Below are 26,547 nucleotides of genomic sequence, written 5' to 3' on the forward strand. Positions count from 1 at the left end.
GGCTGGAGTGCAATGGCACAATCTCGGCTCACTGCAACCTCTGCCTCCCGTATTCAAGTGATTCTCCTGCCTCAGCCTCCCAAGTAGCTGGGATTACAGGTGTCCGCCACCATGCCCAGCTAATTTTTTTGTATTTTTAGTAGAGATGGGGTTTCACCATGTTGGCCAGGCTGTTCTAGAACTCCTGACCTGAGGTGATCAACTTGCCTTGGCCTCCCAAAACGCTGGGATTACAGGCGTGAGCCACCAGGTTCGGCCTGTGTCTAAGCCTTTCTTGAGGTATTAAATATTTCCAGCCTGGGTCTGCTCTGGGATAACGTGTTTTCATAAGATAAATCCTTATTGTAGGCATTGTTCTTGGCTTAAAGTTATCTCCTTAAAGCTTCTAAGGAAATAAATGGTAAGAATAAATAGTTAATGATATTGAGTATTTGGTTATGCAATGACTAATTCTAGTGAATGATTTGATGAGTTTGTATTACATCTGCTCACAACCATGTTACCACACTAAGGACTCCTGAATTTTTTTGTCTTAAAAACTTAGGCCGGGCGCGGTGGCTCAAGCCTGTAATCCCAGCACTTTGGGAGGCCGAGACGGGCGGATCATGAGGTCAGGAGATCGAGACCATCCTGGCTAACATAGTGAAACCCCGTCTCCACTAAAAAATACAAAAAACTAGCCGGGCGAGGTGGCGGGCGCCTGTAGTCCCAGCTACTCAGGAGGCTGAGGCAGGAGAATGGCGTGAACCCGGGAGGCGGAGCTTGCAGTGAGCCAAGATCGCGCCACTGCACTCCAGCCTGGGTGACAGCGAGACTCTGTCTCAAAAAATAAAAATAAAAATAAAAAACTTAAACCCATGTATATCCTATTGCCCTTTGTGGATACCAGAGTCTTCCTAACATGACACCAGCCTTTACCTGTAGTTAATAAAATGTGATTCCCCTTCTCCCACTGAGGGATCAGGAACACTGCCTCACTCATCACCATCCTCAGCACCCAATCCGTCATCCCCCATCTAGAACATACCAGATGCTAAGTTGGCTTTGTCCCTCCTCTGAAGGCAGCCTCTTGTCTGTATTCCAGTGGCCCTTCACTCCTGTTACCTGAGATGTGGAGGCCAAAGCCCCATGATACTCTGGCTGTCCCTGCAGCCTGATTTTGTGTCTTGAATTATTTTCCAAGTGATGAACCAGCAGCAACTTGAATTTTGGGAGCCCATAACTGTAAAATGGGTCTATGGTCTTCAGGCTATATTGATCTTAAATCTATTTTTAGTCACAATCGATAACTCAAAGTTTACCAAATAAGAAGATCAAATGTATTTTCCTTAAAAGTATTCTAAGACTACCCCGCCCAGTCTGGTGCCCTGGTCAGCCAGCCCCCAAACATTTCTGGCCCATCTGTTGTGAACCGGATACTGTTCCATTGAGGTGAAAGATGGGGCCCCCTTGGGCTGAGCGACTCGCAGGCAAGTGAAAAATGAGGCAGGCAGACGGCTGCACCACCACAGAGCATCTGCCGTCTGCAGCTGACACCTACAAAATAGGGAACAGCAGGAAACTCAAGCCTGCCTCTCCAGCTCTCCCCACTCATTCAGAGCCACACTGGAGACCGTCAAGCCAGGGCCCACCCCACTGCTGACATCCAGCCCAGTGCTACTGGGCAAGCCCTTCCTCAACGCTGCCCCCAGCTGGCCACTGTTCCACCTCTGTGCTTCTCTCCAAGTATCTGGGCTGCGAAAAGTGCCCAGCCCTACCCTGATCTACACCATCCCTCTTGCCCTGGGCCCAGCCAGGATGGTTTCTCCTGGTGGCAGGATGTTCATCTCTTTGGCACACCAGGCGGAAGTCTGGGAGCAGAGAGCTATGTCCTTATATCTGTTTTTCAGTTACCTGCCTACTGGAATACAGCTGCAAAAAACCAGTTTCCTTTATTTACAAGGCAACTGTACAGATACACCACACCTAACTTTGTTTACTACATGGTCACTAGCATGTACTGAATTTCAAGGAAATACGTTTTTGCTACATCTTAATTAGCACTACCCCCTTAGGTGAAATTTGGGCTAGGTGCAGTGGCTCACACCTGTCATTGCAGCACTTTGGGAGGCCAAGGCAGGAGGATCACTTGAAGCCAGGAGTTTGAGACTAGCCTGGGAAACAAAGCAAGACCCTGTCTCTATTTTAAAATCAGCCGGGCATGATGGCGCACGCCTGTAGTCTCTGCTACTCAGATGAGGCGGGAGGATTGCTTGAGCTCAGGAGGTCGAAGCTGCAGTGAGCTGTGATCATGCCACTGCACTCCAGCCTGGGTGATAGAGAGAGACCCTGCCTCAAATAAATAAATAAATAAATAGGCCAGGCGCAGTGGCTCATGCCTGTAATCCCAACACTTTGGGAGGCTGAGGTGGGTGAATCATGAGATCAGGAGATCAAGACCATCCTGGTTAATACAGTGAAACCCTGTCTCTACTAAAAATACAAAAAATTAGCTGGGCATGGTGACGGGCGCCTGTAGTCCCAGATACTCAGGAGGCTGAAGCAGGAGAATGGCATGAACCTGGGAGGCGGAGCTTGCAGTGAGCTGAGATTGTGCCACTGCACTCCAGCCTGGGCCATAGAGTGAGACTCCATCTCAAAAAATAATAAATAAATAACTTCCTGACAGTTCTGGGAACCCTCACCTCTTTGTCACCAACACACTTCCCCTGCAGAGAAAGCTACACTGCTTGAGTGAGTTGGTAAATGCTTCTCTCTCTCCCCACTCTGTCTCTCACAAAGTCACGCAAGGCTTTCTACATGGGCTTCTAAACTTTCTCTGAACCCAGCCATGTCTGGTTGACAAGAAGCAGATTGTAATAAGACAGTACAGTGAGGTTTGCACCCTTCTACCCTTCAGCTGTTACCAAATGTGACAGTAGGTAAACAAATAAACCAAGCCACCCTCAGGCTGCAAGTCTGGGCCTCAGAACCAAGTTATAACCTGAGACAACCCCAGCTGACTGGATGATCACCAAGACCAGACTTCCTACAGAGTGCTGCCCGCTTCTGCAGTGTGATTTCTTAGGTGATAACTGCAAAACAGGGCCCCTCATAAGGTCCTCATCAGGACCTCCTCAGTCTGAGGAAGCCAGAGGCCTCCAATGTTTGGCAAGAGCACTGGTTTGGGTCCAGCTCTGTGTTGGGATATCTTGTTTCCTCACCCGTGAAATAACAATGGCTAATATTTATACAACTATTTAAATTATAGTAGAAAACACATACCATGATATTTATCATCTTAACAATTTTTCAGGGTTTTTTTTTTTCTTTTTTGACACAGTCTCGTTCTGTTGCCCAGGCTGGAGTGCAGCGGCATGATCTTGGCTCACTGCAACCTCTACCTCCCGGGTTCAAGCAATTCTTGCTCCTCAGCCTCCCAAGTAACTGGGCATGGGCCACCATACCTGGCTTTTTTGTATTTTTAGTAGAGATGGGATTTCATCATGTTGGCCAGGCTGGTGTTAAATACAGTAAGAAGTTCTTCTTCAAAGGTTTATCTTGTTTCAGTTTCCTTGTCCTCTGTTCCCTGCTTTCAAGGCCAGACTTCCTTACTTTGTGTTCCCCTGCCCTGGTAAACGACCTTCCCGCCAGTCCTTATCTACAGAGCCCAAATTCCACATCTGCTACCCACACTGTGAATTACCCCTCCCATCGCAATGACCCTTCCTGCGGAAACTGTCCCCCACCCCTGCAAGTGTAACCACATTCCTGCACTTTTCAAGTTAGCCAACTGGGTTCAGCTTAGATTGATCCAGCTCCAGCCAATGGAGACAGGACACAGCAGCAGGGACAAGCTGCGTTAGGAATAAAAACCCTTCCCTCCTTTGTTCGGGGTGCTTTCATGGCAACCAGACCTACGAGAAGCACCCTTCTGCAGAAGCAAATTTGCCTTGCTGAGAGATCCTTTGTCTCAGTGCTAGTTCTTCTTTGCAGCACCAAGCATTTGTTTCCAACAAATTTGGTGGCCCGTATGAGGACCTCATTCTCCTCCGGGAAAGGGTCTCTGATCACCTCTTGTGAGGAGACGCGTCTCGCTGCCTTATTGTGGTAGCCTCAGGGGTAAAGAATCAGGACCCACCCGGTACAACAAATAAACCCAGATTCTCAGCAACACGGGAAGAAAAGATCTGCAGTTACCATGGTGACCAGGTAACTCTAGGCACAGACCAAGGTAAAAACAAACTGTGGGGGTGGGGAAGTACTTCCTTGGTGGTCGGGACAGTTTGGAGGTTAAAAGTGTGTGAATGAGACACACAAGTAAGTGCAAAGCGAGTGTGGAGTAAAAGGAGTGCAAGAAATCTCCAGTGTGGGGGTTGAGCCTCCAGGGAAAGTGAGCAAAAAAGAAAAAAAATCTCTAGTAAAAGAGGATTGAGCCCCACACACACTCAGGTTGAGCCTCCATGGAAAAGGGTGCAAGAAATCTCTCATACGAGAGACGGAGCCCCCATTAACTTCCAGGATGGGAAATACCCCTAGTAAAACAGGAACTACAAAGGACCAAACATAAGGAAAAGCAACAGATGATAAAATAATGTTGTTTTATTTGGACCAAAGAACCTATTCTTAAACGTTCAGTTTTCTGGCCAAGGTTTGGGTCAAATAAGGATTAGATTTGTCAACTTTTAATAAAGTATGTAAATAACCAAAGCCCTGCCTCCCGGGAAGCAGCAGACTATGCCCTGCGCTGGTGGCAGGGGCCTGTCCTCCTCTATCCCCTAAAAACTGCAGGAAACAAGCCAGAAAATACCTCCCCTAAGGAAATTAAAATCCCTAACCCCAAACAATCCACTAGCATGTGGGATTCAAAATTTCCCTTTCCCCTCCTCCTCAAAAAAGTCTACCCCAACCCTTTTTCCCTTAAGCGAAGTGCCTCTAGGAGGAGGGGGAAACTGGCTTTGTAAATGCCCCCTTAACTAGTTCAGAGGTCAGAAACCTAAGGAAGAAACTTAAACCACTATTAGATGATCTTTTTAGGGTTGCGGATCAAATTAACCAATTTTTAGGACCACACGTATATACTTGGGCTGAGCTAATGTCCATCTTAAGTATTCTCTCTTTGGGGGAGGAAAGAACCATGATCTGGCCAAGCGTGGTGGCTCAAGCCTGTAATCCCAGCACTTTGGGAGGCCGAGACGGGCGGATCACGAGGTCAGGAGATCGAGACCATCCTGGCTCACACGGTGAAACCCCGTCTATACTAAAAAAATATATACAAAAAATTAGCTGGGCATGGTGGCGGGCACCTGTAGTCCCAGCTACTCGGGAGGCTGAGGCAGTTGATTAGCGTAAACCCGGGAGACAGAGCTTGCAGTGAGCTGAGATCCGGCCACTGCAGTCCAGCCTGGGCGACAGAGTGAGCCTCTGTCTCAAAAAAAAAAAAAGAACCATGATCTGCAGGGCGGCTGTGACAGTCTGGGAGTGCAAACACCCTCCCAGTCAAAATCTCCCTGCAGCAGAACAAAAATCATCGGCCCAAAACCCCCAGTGGGATAATAACAGCGCAGCCCACCGAGAAAACATGAAAGGTCCTAGGAAAATGATAGTTAAAGGGATTCGGGAATCAGTGCCTCAAACCCAAAAGATTTCCCGACATTTAATATGCAGAAAGGAAAAAACAAAGGGCCCATGGAGTTTTTAAACAGACTCAAAGAACAGGTAAGAAAATATACAGGCTTAAACCTAAAGGATTCCCTTGGACAGGGGATGTTAAAGCTCCATTTTGTTACTAATAGCCAAATATCACAAAGAAATTACAAAAAATAGAGAATTGGAAAGATCAACCTATAGAGGGAGTCAGGGAGCAAGAGAAAAAGAGGCAAAGAGAGACAGAGAGGCAAGGAGAGACAGAGAGACAAAGAGAGACAGAGAGGCAGAAAGAGAAAGAGAGAGAGGGAGGAAAAGATAGAGAGCCAGATGGAGAGCGAGAGAGAGGCAGAGAAAGAAAGAAGACAAATGTTTCAAATGTAAAAGAATAGGTCACTTCAAAAGATAATGTCCCAAATGGGAAAAAGAAACAAAAGTCGTATATAAAAGCAGATCAGCTAATATTAAATTTCTGTTAATTCCAGAGGCAAGAACAAACCTATTAAGGAGAGATCTAATGCTGAAATTTGGCTTAAGCCACTATATTAATCAGGGAAAATTTCTCACCTCCCTAAACTTACTCACCACCACAGATGAAAAGCGTATTCATCCTGATACATGGTCAAAAAAAGGAAATCGAGAGAAATTATGAGTTCCTCCAATCGAGGTCAAATTTTAAAATCCTGGGAAAATAGTAAAAAGAAAACCCTTCCTTTGAAAGCTGGGGAAATAATCTAGCTGACCAAATAGAAAGCGAGCTGCCTTTTCCCGAGTGGTACCCATTTTCCATTTAGCCCCTTGCCTCCCCTTCCAGCTGCTGTCCCCATCTTCTCCCATAAAGACCAAAAAAAGGTTAAAGGAAATAGGAGCCAAGAAAAGCTCAGAGGGAAGGTGGGTACTACCAGATGGGAGGAAAATGTTGTCTAAACCTCTCATGAGGGAAATATTGTCGCAGCTCCATCAAGGATCTCACTGGGGACCTCAAGCCATGTGCGGTGCAGTCCTCAGAGTTTACAGGTGTATAAGAATATATACTCTTGCTAAGCAAGTAGTAGATAGTTACAGGGTGTGCAGAAAAACTAATAAACCCTAAAAAGGCAACCTCCTGGGGGCAAAAATCCAGGGCTAAGACCATTCCGAAGTGCTCAAATTAATTACACCGAGATGCCCCCAATCGGTTGCCTGAAGTACTTATAGGTAATAGCAGACCACTTCACTCACTGGGTAGATACTATTCCATTCTCAAGTGCAACCACCAGTCATGGAGTTAAAGCATTAGTTAAAAACATTATACCCTGGTTTGGACTAATAGAAAACATGGATTCAGATAATGGAGCCCATTTCACTGCACATGTCATTAAAAATCTAGCCCAGGTGCTAGACATAAAATGGGAATGCCATATCCCTTGGCAGGAAGGGTAAAAAGAATGAACCAGACTCTTAAAAAACCAGCTAACCAAATTAATCCTAGAAACCCAGCTACCCTGGACTAAATGTCTCCCCATTGCCTTGTTAAGAATCAGAACCATCCCTTGGAAAGATATCAGCTTATCCCCTTATAAAATGTTATATGGGCTATCTTATTTACACATTCCACTACTGACATTCCTACACTTAAAAGATCAGTTTCTCAAAAATTATGCACTTGGTCTATCTTCCACTTTCTCTTCTCTTAAAACCAAAAGTCTCTTAGCACAGGTGCCGCCCCTGGAATTCCCAGGACATCAACATCAGCCGACATCACATCCTCATCAAAGGATGGAAAAAAGGAAAGCTTGAACCAGCTTGGGAAGGACCTTACCTAGTACTCCTGGCCACTGAAACTGCAGCCCGAACAGCGAAAAAAGGATGAACTCATCATACTCGAGTGAAAAAACATCACCACCTCCGGAGTCACGGGCCACTATTCCAAGGGAAAGTCCTACCAAACTAAAGCTAAGAAAAGCCTAACCCTCCTATATCTACCATATTATTCTACCGTCTTTTCCCACTTCGTAGCTAGTCACCTTATGATTATCATAACTAAATCAAGCCTACCTCAAGTTATCACTTTTATGCTTGCCTCATTCTGCCCTGAAGGATCTCCAAAACCAAGGAAAGTTAGTCTCTATCAATAAGTACCTTTGCCCCTCCAAAATAAACAAAACTGCTAATAATCATAAAACTTGTACCAGATGTGCACACAGCGCGGGGTGGAGGTTCTGTCATGGTTAGGGAGATGAACTCTGGACCACCAAATATCAAGGCTAGACCTCCCCAGCAGGAGGTTGCATTAATCTAAAGCCCTACATCCACCTTACCAAAGGCATAACTCCCTGTAATTGTCAGCCTTAGCAGTGTCACCCTGTACAAATCTTTATCACTGTCCCCACCTCCACTGATACTAACCCCACTCTAAGGCATTTCTTTTTTTTTTTTTTTTTTTTTTTTGAGGCAGAGTCTCGCTCTGTCGCCCAGGCTGGAGTGCAGTGGCGCAATCTCGGCTCACTGCAAGCTCCGCCTCCCGGGTTCCCGCCATTCTCCTGCCTCAGCCTCCCGAGTAGCTGGGACTACAGGCGCCGCCACCACGCCCGGCTAATTTTTTTGTATTTTTAGTGGAGACGGGGTTTCATTGTGTTAGCCAGGATGGTCTCGATCTCCTGACCTCGTGATCCGCCCGTCTCGGCCTCCCAAAGTGCTGGGATTACAGGCTTGAGCCACCGCGCCCGGCCTCTAAGGCATTTCTATGGCCTAAAAGCTAATTTTCGTTCTGGGACAGACGCAATAGGATCTTTTGAAATGCGCTTCATTGATCCCCCACCCCCTTCCCTTTCTCCTTCTCCAGACCCTTCTTTCAATCAAACTGTTAATTTTTCCAATAACAAAGCCATAGTCGACATTATAAACATTAGAGATTTAAAACAAACTTTAGCAGTTGAGACAGGATACCAAAATGCAAATGCCTGGTTGGAATGGGTTAAATATTCTGTTCGCACACTAAATAAAAGCAACTGTTACCCTTGTGCAAGACAGGCCAGGGGCTCAAATAGTCCCTTTCCCACTCGGATGGTCTTCTAACGAATTGGGCATAAGCTGCACGGTAAGTTTCTTCCAAAACCCCACAACCTGGGGCAGCAAGCCACACAAGACTCTCACTGCTGTTCCCCAAAGTCAGAGGCTCTGCGGATCAGCCCCCAGGGGCCATCCGGCCTCCAGCCTCAGATGTTAATTTTGCCTCGTGTCTCTCACAGCAGGGGGAGAAATTAATGTCTCTCAAAGACCTAAAAGGGTGCAGCGAGACTAAGCCTTTCCAGAATTTACCAGTCAAGCTGCCCTTACTCACTCCCGAGCAGACGTGTGGTGGTATTGCGGGAAACTACTATTAAGTTCTCTGCCGAGTAATTGGAGTGGCACTTGTGCTCCAGTTCAATTGGCCATCCCTGTCACCCTGGCATTCCGCCAACACAGTAAGCAAGAAAGTCAGAACCGAGTTTAAAAAAAAAAAAAAAAGGGCTTCACCGGATCTTTTAACCCTCACGTTTATATAGACGCTATTAGAATTCCACAAAGAGTAACAGATAACTTTAAAGCCCAGAATCAAATAGCTGCAGGATTTTAATCTGTGCTGTTTCAGTTGTCAACTATAAACAAAAATGTAGATTACACAAATTACGTTTATTACAACCAACAACGATTTGTTAATTATACTAGAGATACTATGATAGCTGAACAATTAGGACCCACCAGTCAAATGGCCTGGGAAAACAGAATAGCATTCAACATAATACTAGCGAAAGAGGTTGGATTCTGTGTCATAATGAAAGTCCAATGTTACACTTTTATCCCTAATAACACAGCCCCCAACAAAACAACAACAAAGGCTTTGCAAGGCCTAACCTCCTCATCCAACAAGTTAGCAAATCTTCTAGACTAAACGGCCCCTTCACAAATTTAATGGGAAATTGGTTCAGCAAACGGAAGGGACTTATGTCCTCAATCCCCACCTCTCTTACCATGGAAATAGGGTTGCTTATTCTTGTAGGATGCTGTATCATACCCTGTGCCCAAGGATTAATACAAAAGCTTGTTAAAACAGCTCTCACCAAAACCTCCCTCAATCCTCCTTTTCCTCCTTATTCAAATAAGCTTTTTCTTTTAAAAGACCACGTAAAACAACAGAGCCAAATTATATTTTAAAAGTTTGAAGAAGCACTATAAAATATTGAAGGGAGGAACTGTTAAATACAGTAAGAAGTTCTTCTTCAAAGGTTTATCTTGTTTCAGTTTCCTTGTCCTCTGTTCCCTGCTTTCAAGACCAGACTTCCTTACTCTGTGTCCCCCTGTCCTGGTAAACGACCTTCCCGCCAGTCCTTATCTACAGAGCCCACATTCCACATCTGCTACCCACTCTGTGAATTACCCCTCCTGCCGCAATGGCCCTTCTGGCGGAAACTGTCCCCCACCCCTGCCAGTGTAACCACATTCCTGCACTTTTCAAGTTAGCCAACTGGTTCAGCTTAGATTGTGCAATCCAACTCCAGCCAATGGAGACAGGACACAGTCGCGGGGACAAGCTGCATTAGGAATAAAACCCCTTCCCTCCTTTGTTCAGGGTGCTCTCGTGGCGACCAGACCTACGAGAAGCACCCTTCTGCAGAAGCAAATTTGCCTTGCTGAGAGATCCTTTGTCTCAGTGCTGGTTCCTCTTTGTGGCAGCGAGCATTTGTTTCCAACAACTGGTCTCAAACTCCTGACCTCAGGTGATCCACTCACCTCGGCCCCCCAAAGGACTGGGATTACAGGTGCAAGCCACTGTGCCCCGCTTGTTTTTTTGAAACAGGGCCTTGCTCTGTCACCCAGGCTGGAGTGCAGTGGCACACGCATGGCTCACTGTAGCCTTGACCTCCCAGGCTCAAGTGATCCTCCCACCTCAGCCTCCCAAGTAGCTATGACCACAGGCACACACCACCATGCACAGCTATATTTTTTGTTGTTGTTGTTGCTGTATTTTTAGTAGAAATGGGTTTTTGCCATGTTGCTCAGGCTGGTCTCAAACTCCTGGATTCAAGTGATCCTCCTGTCTTGGCCTCCCAAAGTGCCCAGCCTAAACAGTTTTCAATGCACAGTTAACTATATTGACATTGTGCAACCAATCTCAAACTTTTTCATCTTACAAAACTCACACTGCACCCATTAAACAACTCCCCATTCCCCTTCCCCCCAGTCCCTGGCAACCACCATTCTACCGTTTCTATGCATGTGACTGCTCTAGGTTCCACAGATAAGTGGAATGCTATGGTATTTATCCTTTTGTGACTGGCATATTTCACTTAGCATAATGTCCTCAAGGTTCATCCATGTTGCAGCATCTGTCAGAATTTTTTTCCAGCCTGTCCCTGGATCTAAGAAAGGAATGTTTTCATTTTTTAAGGCTGAATCATGCATTGTACATATACATATATCATGTTTTGTCTATTCATCTGTCAATGGGTGCCTGGATGTTTCCACCTTTGGCTATTGTGAATAATGCTTCTATGAACGTGTCTACACAAATATCTCCTAGAGACCTTGCTTTTAATTATTTTGGTTCTATGCCCTCAAGTAGAATTGCTGGATCAAAGGGTAACTCTATTTTGAATTTTTTGAGGAACCGTCATACAGTTTCCACAGCAGAGGCACCATTTTACACCCCCAGTAACAGTGCTCAAGGATCCCAGTTGCCCACGTCCTCACCAACACTTGTTATTTTCTGTTCTTAGAGCAGCCATTCTAGTGAGTGTGAGATGTTACCCCTTTGTGGTTCTGATTTGCATTTGCCAGAAAGTTAGCGACATGGAGCATCTTTTCATATGCTTGTTGACCATTTGTGTATCACCTTCAGAGAAATGTCTAATCAAGTCTTTCCCCCCTTTTTTTCCTTCTGTTTTTTAGAGACAGGGTCTTGCTGTGGCACCCAGGCTTGAGTACAGTGATGTGATCATAGCTCACTGTAACCTCAAACTCCTGGGCTCAAGTGATCTCCACACTTCAGCCTCCTGAGTAGCTGGGGTTACAGGCGTGCACCACCACATCCTGCTTTTTGTTTTCATCGACAGAGTCTCACTGTTGCCCAGACTGGTCTCGAATTCCTGGACTCAAGTGATGCTCCCACCTTGACCTCCCAAAGTGCTGGGATTACAGGCATGAGCTACCACACTGGGCATTTGCCCATTTTTTATTTGTTTTGTTGTTGTTTCTTTTTTTTTTTTTTTTTTTTGGTCATTGAGTAACAATAGCTAATATATATTACGCTCACATTATGTTCCAGAAAGTATACTCAGGGCCGAGCTGAGATGTGGCAACCCTGACAAATTCACAATTTGGTCACCTTTCAAACCTATAGTCTTTAAATATTCGCTAAACATTTATGGGGTAGGGGTGGGAAGGTGGACAGGGAGAAACTGATATCCTATTATTAAAAATCATATATAGGCCAGGCACCGTGGCTCATGCCTGTAATCCCAGCACTTTGGGAGGCTGAGGTGGAAAGACTGCTTGAGCCCAGGAGTTTGAGACCACCCTGGGCAACACAGTGAGACCTCGTCTCTACAAAAAATTTTAAAATTAGCTGAGAGTGGTGGTGCACGCCTGTAGTTCCAGCTACTTGGAAGGCTAAAGTGGGAGGGTCACTTGAGCCCAGGAGTTAGAGGGTGCAGGGGGCTATGATGGTGTCACTGCACTCCAGCCTGGTTGACAGAGCAAGACCCTGACTCAAACGAAAAGAAAAGAAAAAATCATATAGAAACACACTAATTCATTCCTCCTGGATGCAGTAGAGTCAATGTTTGAAGAAAAGCTTTTTTTTTGACAAAATCTTTCCCACTTTTCTGAGATTCTTGTTCTCTCTTCTCTTCTTGTCTCTGATTTTCCAAACTAGATAACTTTCAGAAGGCTTGTTCAGGGGCTTACATTTTTTTTTTTTTTTTTTTAAAGACAGAGTCACTCTGTTGCCCAGGCTGGAGTGCAGTGGTGCAATCTCAGCTCACTGCAACCTCCACCTCCTGGGTTCAAGCAATTCTCTTGCCTCAGCCTCCCAAGTAGCTGGGAATTTCAGGCGTGCGCCACCATGCCCAGCTAATTTTTGTAGTTTTAGTAGAGACGGGTTTCACCATGTTGACCAGGCTGGTCTTGAACTCCTGACCTCAAGTGATCCATCCACCTGCCTCAGCCTCCCAAAGTGCTGGAATTACAGGCATGAGCCACCACACCCAGCCTAGAGACTTAGAATTCCAGTAATGAAATGAATCACTCCTTTCCAGTAACCAGCACTAGGCCACGTATTCATCAGCCTCACAGTTTCAGCAGAGCGCCCTGCCATTCTCACTGAGAATGCGACACATGGAAAGACAGGCAGGTGAGAGCAAGCAAAGCTTTTTACTTCCTTTGGTGGGCACAGGGCTAATTCACAAGTAAATAGTCACATAAGGAAACACCTCAGAGACCTGAGCTGCTTGGGACATATTTCTGATTCACTGAAGTAAATTTTTTCCATTTGAAATTAGGAAATATTTCCGTAAGTATAGAATATAGTGATAACCCATGTACCCACCATTAGCATAGACAGATATTAACATTTTTGCCTTCTTTGAGAGGTTTTTTTTTTTTTGAGACAGGGTCTCACTCTGTCACCCAGGCTGGAGTGCAGTGGCTTAATCACGGCCCACTGCAGCCTTCGCCTCCTGGGCTCAAGCGATCCTCCCACCTCAGCCTCCCTAGTAGCTGGGACTACAGGTATGCGCCACTATTCTCCGCTACTTTTTGTTTTTGTTTTTGTTTTGTAGAGATGGGGGTCTCACTATATTGCCCAGGCTAGTCTCGAACTCCTGGCCTCAAGCAATCCTCCCGTTTTGGCCCCCCAAAGTGCTGGGATTACAGGTGTGAGACACCACGCCCAGCCCAGAGGTTTTATTTTTAAGAAACAAAATGTTACGGATACAACTAGAGTCCCACATCTTTTCCTTTACCTTCCCTTCTCAGAGGTACCTACACTCCTGGAGTTAGTGTATATCATTCCTATTAGTGATTTATACGTTAACAAACCATCTCCGTATTCACCATCTAGTCCATTGCTTTGGGTGTTTATCAGTTTTACATAAATGATAGCGATGTGCCCATTTATCATTCTTTTTAATTATTTATTTATTTTTTTTTTTTGAGATGGAGTTTCGCTCTTGTCACCCAGGCTGGAGTGCAATGGCATGATCTTGGCTCACTGCAACCTCCACCTCCCGGGTTCAAGTGATTCTCCTACCTCAGCCTCCCAAGCAACTGGGATTACAAGCGCCTGCCACCACATCCAGCTAATGTTTGTATTTTTGGTAGAGATGGGGTTTCACCATGTTGGCCAGGCTGGGCTCAAACTCCTGACCTCAGGTGATCCACCCGTCTCGGCCTCCTAAAGCACTGGGATTACAAGTGTGAGCTACCACGCCCAGCCCCATTTATCATTCTTTTAGCTGCTCAGTGTTTGAGACCCCCTCCTATGTAGGAGGCTGAGCCCACTTCCACCATAAAGGCTAAAAGGCCACCTGCCCACCGCCCTTGTGATAGGGGTAGGCATGTGACCTAGGCTCTGCCAGCCAGACCCACTTCCCCTAACTTGGCATTCAGCACTAGAGTTGCAGAGACTGCACGAGGCAGAGCAATTGTGGAAAGTTTCCAGGGTAGCAGAGGCAGCTTCCCTTGTACCTGCCCAGAGCTGACAGGTGATGGCTGTACCCGCCGAAGGGCTGGGGCTTGACTGCAGAAATGGTTTAGTCTTGGATCGTGGTTCCTCAGCTCTCAGTGATTCTGTGAACTACCCAATATCCTTCCCATGAATCCTCTTCCTGCTTAAACTCAGAAGGATTTTCTGTTGCTTACAGTTAAGGATCTGGTTGAAAAGGGTGATGCTTTTGCAACTGACTTTTAAAATTTTTTATTTTAGAGACAGGATCGGCCAGGCATGATGGCTTATGCCTGTAATCCCAATACTTTGGAAGGCTGAAGTGGAAAGATCCCTTGAGCAGGAATTCAAGACCAGCCTGGGCAACATAGTGAGACCCTCGTCTCTTAAAAAAATAATAAGGCTGGGCGCAGTGGCTCACGCCTGTAATCCCAGCACTTTGGGAGGCCGAGGCGGATGGATCACAAGGTCAGGAGACCCAGACCATCCTGACTAACACGGTGAAACCCCATCTCTACTAAAAATACAAAAAAAAAAAAAAAAAAAAATTAGCCAGGCATGGTGGCGGGCGCCTGGAGTCCCAGCTACTCGGGAGACTGAGGCAGGAGAATGGCTTGAACCCGGGAGGTGGAGCTTGCAGTGAGCAGAGATCTCGCCACTGCACTCCAGCCTGAGCGACAGAGCGAGACTCAAAAATAAATAAATAAATAAAATAAATAAAATTAGCCCGTGTGGTGGCATATGCCTATAGTCCCAGCTACCGGAGAGCTGAGGTGGGAGGATCACTTGAGTCCAGGAGTTTGAGATCAGCTTGGGAAACACAGTGAAACCTCATCTCTACAAAAAATGTAAAAATTAGGTGGTTAGGGTGGCATGCCTCTGTAGTGCCAGCTACTGGGGAGGTTGAGGTGGAGGATCGCTTGAGCCCAGGAATTTGAGGCTGCAGTGAGCCATGATTGTGTCATTGCACACCAGACTGGGTGACAGAGCAAGACCCTTTTTTTTTTTTTTTTTTAAGAGACAACTTATCAACTATATTCATTCCATCTTGGGGCACAGTTAGGTTGTTTCCATATTTTTACTATTGCAAAGAGTGCTATGATACATATCGTTGTACATCTGTCTCCTTGTATCCATGTATGAAAGTGTACATAGAGTCTAAGCATCTGCAACTTCACTAGGTATTGACAAACTCCCAGGTAGTTGTACCAGTTTACCCAACCATCAGTGTGAGTAGGAGTTCAGGTTTCCTACATATTTACCACCATTTGGTTTTAGCAAATCCATTAATTTTTTTCCAATTTTATGGGACATTATATCTCACTGTTGCTTTGATTTTTACGTTCTTGATTATAGGTGAGGCTTAGCAACTTGTCATATGAAAGGTTATTAGGGGCCAGGCACGGTGGCTCACACCTGTGATCTCAGCACTTTAGGAGGCAGAGGCAGGAGGATCGCTTGAGCCCAGGAGTTCAAGGCCAGTCTGGGCAACACAGCGAGACCCTGTCTCTTAATAGAAAAGAAAGGTTGTTGGGAAGCACCAGAATGGAAATCTCTGTGTCTCTTTCCTCTTGAGCTGGTCCATTTCCCCAGAGAGGAATTTTCCTGGAACTCAGCATCCACTCACCCATGCTCTTTCCAGGCTGTTACCTCCTTCCATCCTCAGCTGAGTCTGGGATTGCCAAGGTCACCAAGTCAAGCATGTAGATGGCACAGCCTTGCCAGAGAAGAGGCCAGAGTCCTGCTTGGGGCAGGGAGGGGCAGCTGCCTGGCTGCATGCGATGGGAGTGGTCTCTGGAAGACTTTCAGCTTCTCCTCTCTTTCTGCCCCATGCTGAACCCCTGCCTTCAGAAGCACCTGCTGCCTCGCGCAGGCTCTGCATTACAAACCCACTTCTTTTTGGCTGGTCAGGTCGTCTGCATACTCGGTGCCACCTTCTCCCTGCTGCTGACTCTGTCACCCTCCAGCCATCCGCTTTCCAGCTTCTAAAATTCTGCCAGCACTGTGTGCTGCTCTCTCCTGTCCTGTTCATTCCCTTTGTCCTTTTGGCTTTATAATTCTTAAATTCCTTTACTGTCTTTAAGAGGAAAGGGGCTTCCATAGGGAGGAGTGTACGTTAGGCCCACCTTTTTTATTTTTTATTTATTTTTATTTATTTTCAGATGGAGTCTCGCTCTGTTGCCCAGGCTGGAGTGCAATGGCGTGATCTCAGCTCACTGCAAACTCTGCCTCCTGGGTTCAAACGATTCTCCTGCCTCAGCCTCCCAAGTAGTTGGGACCACAGGTGTGCGCCACCACACCTGGCTAATTTTTGTATTTGTAGTAGAGACAGGGTTTCACCATGTTGGCCAGGCTGATCTCGAACTCCTGACCTCAGGTGATTCGCCCGCCTCGGCCTCCTAAAGTGCTGGGATTATAGGTGGGAGCCACCGCACCCCGCCCGGCCCTCTATATTTAAATGGACACTGTGTAGGTATTTAATCTAGAATGTACTTTGTATGGTGGACGGTAAGGATCTAATATTAGCTTTTTCAGCACCATGTGCCGCTTAGTCCATTCTTTCCTTCGTGGTTTGTTATGCCACCTCTCTCACAGCCAAAGGCCTGCACGTGTTGGATTTCTTTCTAGGCTGCCAACTCTGTTCTATTAAGATGGATAGAGAGAGAGACAGAGAGAAAAAGAGCTATCCATGTGCCAAGACTATAGTTTTAATCATAACAGCTGGTGGTGAAAGCTTATTCTTGTTCCTCTTCAAAATTGTTTTTGTTGGGTCAGGCGCAGTGGCTCACGCCTGTAATCCCAGCACTTTGGGAGGCCAAGGCGGGTGGATCACCTGAGGTCAGGAGTTCAAGACCAGCCTGGCCAACATGGTGAAACCCCGTCTCTACTAAAAATACAAAAATAGCCCGGTGTGGTGGCCTGTGCTTGTAATCCCAGCTACTTGGGAGGCTGAGGTACGAGAATCGCTTGAACTTGGGAGGCAGAGGTTGCAGTGAGCCCAGATCCCACCACTGCACTCCAGCCTGAGTGACAGAGCAAGACCCTGTCTCAAAAAAAAATAAATAAAAATAAATAAATTGTTTTTGTTGGACTTCTGGTTTGTGTATGGTAGAATAAAATTAGCATTTTCCTCCCTCCTCTCAAAAATCACTAGAAGCAACATGGAGAATGAGATACAGAAACATAAAGTCCATTTCCAGTGAACCTAGGAGCTACCCAAGATCCTGAGTACTAAAATAGGCCAGAGTGCTGAAAGCAGCAGGGATCCAGCAGAGGGACAGAAGGAAGATCACAGAGGGTGCCTGTGGCTGCAGATAGAGAAGCAGCAACTGCAGAAGCAAATACTTGCATAGCATTTGCAACGACACTGAGGCTCAGAAAGATGATGTGACTGCGCACGGTCACACAGTAAGCAGGATTCAAACCTCAAACCCAGGCCATCTGGCCCCAGAGTCTGTGCCTATGACCTCTCTGCCTGGTTTCGCATCCCCCTACATACACCCAAATGTGAGAAGCAGTAAAGTGCATGCCTTGAGGGCGAGGGGCACACCCTAGTGTATTAAAATAAAATCTTGGCTGGGCGCATTGTGGATCACCTGAGGTTGGGAGTTCGAGACCAGCCTGACCAACATGGAGAAACCCCGTCTCTACTAAAAATACAAAATTAGCTGGGTGTGGTGGAGCATGCCTGTAGTCTCAGCTACTCGGGAGGCTGAGGCAAGAGAATCACTTGAACCCAGGAGGCAGAGGTTGCAGTGAGCTGAGATCACGTCATTACACTTCAGCTTGGGCAACAAGAGCAAAACTCCATCTCAAATAAATAAATAAATAAATAAAATCTTATTTGCAGCAACTAGAGCAGATCAACAGCAGCTGCAAGAACACCCAAGAAACAAAGGAAAAGCGGCCAATTGAGGAATCATGCAGGCAAGCCATATGTGATGGAATAAAGATGGCTGCAATTTCTTTGCCACTCCTCCCATGAAGAAGTGGAGTCTGTTTCCCCTCCCCTTGAATTTGGACAGGCTGTGTCGTGCTTTGATCAATAGAAGGCGTCAGAAGTGATGCTGTGTGACTTTTAAGGCTGGTCTCCAGGACATCGGCAGCTTCCACTCTCAATACTTGAAACACTCCTTCTTGAAATGCAGTTGCCATGCTGTAAGGAAGCCCAAGATGGCACAAGGAAAAGCCCAGAGCTGAAGCCCCAGCTAACAGTCAGCACCAACTACCAACCGTGAGTGGAACATCTTGGAAGTTACAGCCCCATTTGAGCTTCTGTGTGGCTGCAATTCCAGCCACCACCATGTAGAGGCAGAGTTGAGTCATACCCACAGAGCCTGCCTAAAATACAGAATTTTTATTTAAATGGTTGCTGCTGTCTTAAGCCACTATGTTTTGGGGTGATTTGTCATACAGCAATAGATAACTGAAACACCATATTTGCAGAAATCAGACTGTATAATGGGAGAAGAGTAGCTTTGCATTGTCAATTTTGTTAATCTTTTTAAAACCCAATTCTTGGTCTCATTGATTTACTCTGTTGTTTTTCTATTCTCTATTTTACTTATCTCTACTCTAGTTTTTATGGTCTTATTCCCTCTTCTTGCTTCTGGTTTAGTTTGATCTTCTTTTTCTAGTTTAAGATGGAAGCTAAAGTTACTGATTTGAAATATTTCTTTTTTCTTTTTTTTCAGAGACAGGGTCTCACTATGTTGCCCAGGCCGGAGTACAGTGGTCATTCACAGGCATGATCATAGCACATACAGCCTGAGACTCCTGGGCTCAAGTGATCCTTCTGCCTCAGCCTCCGGAGCAGCTGGGTCTACAGGTACACACTACTACTCCTGCTCAGATCTTTATTTTATTTTTTTTTTTATTTTTATTTTTTTTTTTTTTTTTTTTTTTTTTTTGAGACGGAGTCTCGCTGTGTCGCCCAGGCTGGAGTGCAGTGGCCGGATCTCAGCTCACTGCAAGCTCCGCCTCCCGGGTTTGCGCCATTCTCCTGCCTCAGCCTCCCGAGTAGCTGGGACTACAGGCGCCCGCCACCTCGCCCGGCTAGTTTTTTTTTATATTTTTAGTAGAGACGGGGTTTCACCATGTTAGCCAGGATGGTCTCGATCTGCTGACCTTGTGATCCGCCCGTCTCGGCCTCCCAAAGTGCTGGGATTACAGGCTTGAGCCACCGCGCCCGGCCGGATCTTTATTTTAAAAAATTTTTTTAGAGATAGGGTGTCACTCCATCACCAGGACTGAGGTAAAATGCCATGATCATAGCACCCTGCAGCCTCAAACTCCCAGGATCAAGTGATCCTCCTGCCTCAGACTCCTGGGAACTGGGATTAGAGGTGTGCACCACCATGCCTGGTTTTTTTTGTTCTTGTTTTTGTTTTTGTTTTTGTTTTGTAGAGACGATATATGTTTTTCTGGGAATGTCTTCATTTCCATCTTCCCTCTGCCCTCTGATAGATCCTGATGGGGAATTACCTGTGAATCTTACTGAGGATGGTTGTCTGCAATGAGTATCTTCTCTCTTGCCATTTCTTGCTACTTTCAAAATTCTCTTTTTTAAGACAGTCTCTCTCTGTTGTCCAGGCTGAAGTGCAGTGGCATGATCTCAGCTCACTGCAACCTCCGCCTCACAGGTTCAAGCAATCCTCTTGCCTCAGCCTCCCGAGTAGCTGGGACTACAGGCACCCACCATCATACCTGGAATTTTTTTTTTTTTTTTTTGGAGATGGAGTCTCACTCTGATGCCCAGGCTGGAGTGCAGTGGCATGACCTCGGCTCACTACAACCTCCACCTCCTGGGTTCAAGCAATTCCCTGCCTCAGCCTCCCAGGTAGCTGGGATTACAGGCGCCCACCACCACGCCTGGCTAATTTTTGTATTTTTAGTAGAGACAGGGTTTCACCATCTTGGCCAGGCTGGTCTCGAACTCCTGACCTTGTGATCCTCCCACCTCAGCCTCCCAAAGTGCTGGGATTACAGGCATGAGCCACCACACCCAGCCAATTTTTATATTTTTAATAGAGACGGGATCTCACTATATTTCCCAGGCTGGTCTTGAACTCCTGACCTCAGGTGATCCACTGGCCTTGGGCTCCCAAAGTGTTGGGATTACAGGCGTCAGCCACAGCAACTGGCCATCAAAATTCTCTTTGGCTTTGACTTTCAGTCGTTGGATTAAAATGTGTCTAGGTGTGAATGTCTGAGTTTATTCTGCTTGAATGAAACTATTAATGTTTTTGATAAAATGTGAGACACTTTTGGCCACTTTTTTCTTCAAATTTTTTCCTAACCTTTCTCTGTCCCTCTCCTTTGGGGACTCCCATTTTGTGTATGTTGGTATGTCTGACAATGTCCCACAGATCTTAGTCTGTTCCTTTTTCTTCATTCTCTCCTTTCCCCCTTCCTCAAACTAAATCATCTCAGTTAACTTATCTTCAAGGTCACTCATTCTTTTGCCTGCTCAAATCTGTTGTTGAGCCCCTCTAGTGAATTTTTCATTTCAGTTATTGTACTTTTCAACTCCAGAATTTCTACTTGGTTCTTTATTATAATTCCTATCTTTGTTGATGTTTGGTAAGTTATTCTTATATTTTCATTTAATTCTTTAGACAGTTTTCTTTAGTTTTTTAAACTTTTTTTGAAATGGAGGTCTCGCTATTTTGCCCAGGTTGGTCTCAAACTCCTGCAATCCTCCCACTTCAGCCTCCTGAGTAGCCAGGACTACAGGTGCCCACCACAGTGCCTGGCTAAACATATTTGAAATAGCTGGTTAAGTATTTTTTTCAAGTGGGTTCGTTGTTTGGATTTCCTCAGGAACAGTTTTTGTTGGTTGTTTTTTTTTTCCTGTGTGTGGGCCATACTTCCTTATTCCTTTTCATGTCTCATTTTTTTTTTGGAAAAATGGACATTTTAAATAACAAGATGTGGCAGCTCTAGAAATAGATTCTTCTCCCTCCCCAGGATTTGTTGTAATTGCTGTTGTTTGCTTAGTGACTTTTCTGACTTAATTCCTTAATTCTGTAAAGTCTATATTCTGTGTTGTGTATGGCTACTGAAGTCTTTTCTTGGTTAGCTCAGTGGTCAGCTAATGATTACACAGATTTCCGTCACCACCTGGAACCAGCAAGCCACACAGCCTTTGCCCAGGGGCTCTGTGTGCATGTTGGTCGTGCCTTCCACAGTCAGCCTGGCAGTTGACAACTCTGCCCTAGCATTGACTTACTCCTTGGAAAAGGCCCTGGCTCTTATTCCACTTGAAAATCTCACCCTCTCGCCCGGGCACGGTGGCTCACACCTGTAATCCCAGCACTTTGGGAGGCCGAGATGGGCAGATCACGAGGTCAGGAGATCGAGACCATCCTGGCTAACCCAGTGAAACCCCATCTCTACTAAAAAAATACAAAAAACTAGCCAGGCGAGGTGGTGGGCGCCTGTAGTCCCAGCTACTCGGGAGGCTGAGGCAGGAGAATGGCGTGAACCTGGGAGGCAGAGCTTGCAGTGAGCTGAGATCCGGCCACTGCAGTCCAGCCTGGGCGACAGAGCGAGACTCCGTCTCAAAAAAAAAAAAAGAAAAGAAAAGAAAAAAAGAAAATCTCACCCTCTCAAATAAATTACAGATGATTCAGTAGGGGATCTACGAGAAGACACTAGAAGAAAAAAGGAGGAAAAGGGCCAGGTTTGGTGGCTTATGCCTATAATCCCAGAACTTTGGGGGGCTAAGAGGGAAGGATCACTTGAACCCAGAAATTTGAGGTCAGTCTGGCCAACATAAGGAAACATTGTCTCTACAAAAATTAAAAAAAAAAAAAAATTAAAAAAGAAAAAGAAAAAAGGAAGGAACAAGATAAATATACAAAAACTGAAGAATACTTATTAGAAAATTTTTGTCACTGAGCAGGTGAAAAATTCAAATAAGTATTTCATTTAAAATTTTTTAAAAAATAAACTCTTCCATAAAGCCAAAGCACAACTAAGAAACTAAGGTTGCCTGGCACAGTGGCTCACGACTGTAATTCCAGCACTTTGGGAGGCTGAGGCAGGTAGATTGAGGTCAGGAGATCGAGACCAGCCTGACCAACATGGTGAAACCCTGTCTCTACTAAAAATACAAAAATTAGCCAGGCGTGGTGGCAAGTGCCTGTAATCCCAGCTACTTGGGAGGCCGAGGCAGAAGAATCACTTGAACCCAGGAGGCGGAGGTTGTAGTGAGCCTAGATCATGCCACTGCACTCCAGTCTGGGTGACAGAGCGAGACTCCGTCTCAAAAAAAAAAAAAAAAAAAAAGAAACTAAGGCCAGGCATGGTGGCTCATGCCTGTAATTCCAGCACTTTGGGAGTCTGAGGGGGGAGGATCACCTGAGGCCAGGAGTTCAAGACCACCCTGGGCAACACAGTGAGACCTTGTCTCTACAAAACATTAAAAATAGGCCAGGCCTAGTAGTTTCTCGCCTGTAATCCTAGCACTTTGGGAGGCTAAGATGGAAGGATTGCTTGAGGCCAGAAGTTCTACACCAGACGGGGCAAGATGGCGAGATCCCATCTCTACAAAAATTTTAAAAATTAGCTGGGCATGACATGCACCTGTGGTCCCAGCTACTCAGGAGGCTGAGTGAGGAAGATTGATTAAGACCAGGAATTTGAGGCAGCAGTGAGCTATGATCATGCCACTGCATTTCAGCTGGAGTGACAAAGAGGGACCCCATCTCCTAAAAAAAAATTATATATATATATGTGTGTGTGTGTGTGTGCGTGTGTATTTTTTAATGGCCAGGTCGGTGGCTTATGCCTGTAATGCCAGCACTTTGGGAGGCTGAGGCAGGTGGATCATGAGGTCAGGAGTTCAAGTCCAGCCTGGCCAACATGGTGAAACCTCATCTGTACTAAAAAAAAAAAAAAAAAAAAAAAAAAAATGGCCGGGTGCAGTGGCTCAAGCCTGTAATCCCAGCATTTAGGGAGGCTGAGGCGGGCGGATCACGAGGTCAGGTGATCGAGACCATCCTGGCTAACACGGTGAAACCCCATCTCTACTAAAAATACAAAAAACTAGCCAGGTGTGGTGGCGGGCGCCTGTAGTTCCAGCTACTCGGGAGGCTGAGGCAGGAGAATGGCGAGAACCTGGGAGTCGGAGCTTGCAGTGAGCCAAGATCGCTCCACTGCACTCCAGCCTGGGCAACAGAGCGAGACTCTGTCTCAAAAAAAAAATACAAAAATTAGCCGGGCCTGGTAGTGGGCACCTGTAATCCCAGCTACTTGAAAGGCTGAGGCAGGAGAATCACCTGAACCCAGGAGGCAGAGATTGCAGTGAGCCGAGAAAGCACCACTGCACTCCAGTCTGGCCAAAAGAGTAAGACTCCATCTTGAAAAAAAAAAAAAAAAAAAAAAAGCCAAGCATGGTGGTGCATGCCTGTAGTCCCGGCTACTTGGAGTCTGAGACGGGAGGATCTCTCGAGCACAGGAGCGCAAGGCTGTAGTGAGCTAGGATTGAGCCACTGCATTCCAGCCTGGGTGACAGAGTGAGGCTCTGTCTCAAAAGAGAGAGAGCTGGCAAAACCCAGGAAATACATGGAAGAGAAAAATTAAAGTAGCACAGAGGAGAAGAGAAAATAGAAAGTGACACAGGAAAAGCAGATGCCACCGGAAACACAGAGAGGACTGTAACAAGGCGAGTGAGCAAATGGAAAGGAGACAGTTAAATGGGAAGTTTACCCTATAAGCTCTTCTTCCGAGATAGCTGAAAGGAAATGACGTATGGCAAATGGGCAAGAGAGCGAATAGATATGCAGTTGTAGTTCCTAAGGAAACAAAAGAACGAACTTGAAGACAGAATCCTGAAAGTGTTTCCAGCACTAAGAAAACAGGATTATGCATCTTCCAAGGCCATGTCCCAGGAAAAGTGGATATAAATAGTCAACACTTCCAAATGAACTGACTCTCAAAGATAAGGATACTGACTGGCTAACAGACCAAATCACCTGGAAGAAAAGAATGTGCGGGGCTCACTCATCTCTGCAACTGCGACCCAACGTTATAAGAAAGCGCAGCAAACAACGCCTAGAAATCCTGAAAGATACAAATATAACCCAAGACGTTTATACCCAGCCCAAACATTTCTGAACAGGCAAAACTCAAGGAATGTTGCTCTTGTGAGCTCCTCCTGAGGAAAATACTCAAAGGTGGAGCTCAGCCATCCAGGACCGGAAGCCCAAGCCAAAGATCTGGCACAGCAGAGCTCCCGCGATGGCTGAGCAAGTCCCACGCCCGGGCTCAATGCAGAACTCGCACTTTTCACACCCTGGGGGACCATTCCAACGCCCGCTTCTCTATACAAGACATGATTTTCAGTTAATAATCATGTTCTCAGTAATCATTATTTTCTTCTTCATTGTTTAATTTTAAAATAAAAGATTAACTTCAAATTTTAAAAATACTGTTCAGTCAAATGAAATATTTCATGTACCAATTAAAATTTATAGTGATTAAAAAAACTACACCTTAGGCTGACATTCTATTTTGTTTTAAATTCAAAAAACCGACAAATTTATGGATTTGGGATGGGATTACAGGCATGGCAGCAGGAACCTGTAATCCCATCTATTCAAGAGGGGTGGGCAGACCAGGTGCGGTGGGTCACGCTTGTAATCCCAACACTTTGGGAGACTGAGGCGGGTGGATCTCCTGAGGCCAGGAGTTCGAGACCAGCCTGGCTAACATCGCAAAACCCCGTCTCTACTAAAAATGCAAAAATTAGCTGGGCATGGTGGTGGACATCTGTAATCCCAGCTACTCGGGAGGTTGAGGCACAAGAACCACTTGAACCCGGAAGGTGGAAGTTGCAGTGAACTGAGATTGTGCCACTTCACTCCAGCCTAGACAACAGAGCAAGGAGGACTCTGTCTAAAAAAGAAGAAAAGAAGAAAAATGAAAAAAAGAAGCTAGGGCAGGAGGATGGCTTGAGCCCAGGAGTTCCAGTCCAGTCTGGGCAACATTGCAAGACCCCATCTCAACCAGGAAAAAAAAAAAAATTAAAAACAAATTAAAACTCCAAGCAATCATATAATTGAATTGAAATGATTCAAGTTGTTTAATCATTTTTACAAGCACAGCGTACAATCACTACTATACACTCTGTGTACCATCATTTATTTCATATTCACTAAATGCAAGAGGATGCCGTACGGTGGGGCTAACGACACAAGCCACACTGGAGACAGCAGAAAGCATTTCAAATCTTTAGGGACCTACTCTCCAAGTAAGTAGCTGTGTTTGGTGGGGGGCGGGGAGTAATTTTCCGAATTAGCTTCCATGTAGAATATAAAGGATAAGTAATTAAAATGTGCCAATTTGAAGGATATAGAGGGTATTTTTAAATAGTTTCATTTATTTTAAGTTCTTGGGTACATGTGCAGGATGCACAGTTTTGTTACATAGATAAACGTGTGCCATGATGGTTTGCTGCACCTATCAACGTATCACCTAGGTATTAAGCCCAGCATGAATTAGCTATTTATCCTGATGCTCTCCCTCCCTGCAGATAGAGGGGATTTTTTTTTTTTTTAATTGAAACTCAAGGCTGGGCGCAGTGGCTCACACCTATAAACCCAGCACTTTGGGAGGCTGAAGCAGGCAGATCACATGAAGTCAGGAGTTCGAGACCAGCCTAGTCAAAATGGTGAAACCCTGCCTCTATTAAAACTACAAAAATTAGCTGGGCATGGTGGCGCATGACTCTAATCTCAGCTACTCAGGAGGCTGAGGCAGGAGAATTGCTTGAACCCAGGAGGTGGAGGTTGCAGTGAGCTGAGGTTGCTTCATTGCACTCCAGCCCGGCAACAGAGTGAGACTCTGTCTCAAAAAAAAAAAAAGAAACAAACAAACAAACTCAACAATGACCAAAGCAATTATATAAAACTTAGATCCTAACAAAAGATTTTGAGAGAGGAACATTTTATCACCAACATTGTTTAGGTTTGCCAGCACAGGGTTTTACGATAAAGAGACGGGCTAATCAGTTGCATTATTGGTTTTAGGTTCTCTGCAGACCATGGACCCCTACCTATTGCCAGCACCTGGGGCTGACCCACCTGCTGCCCTGCCCTTAGTGCCTCCCACCCCCACCTTCACCCCCATATGCCATATGTGATCTTAAGGTTCAGATCACTTTTTTAGGTGATGAGATCTCTTGGCTGAGTTGAGATGGTAGAAAATCAACTCCAGCATAAGGAACAGGCAGG

This window comes from Macaca fascicularis, chromosome 4 (genome assembly GCF_037993035.2).
Source record: "Macaca fascicularis isolate 582-1 chromosome 4, T2T-MFA8v1.1".
Taxonomy (NCBI): domain Eukaryota; kingdom Metazoa; phylum Chordata; class Mammalia; order Primates; family Cercopithecidae; genus Macaca; species Macaca fascicularis.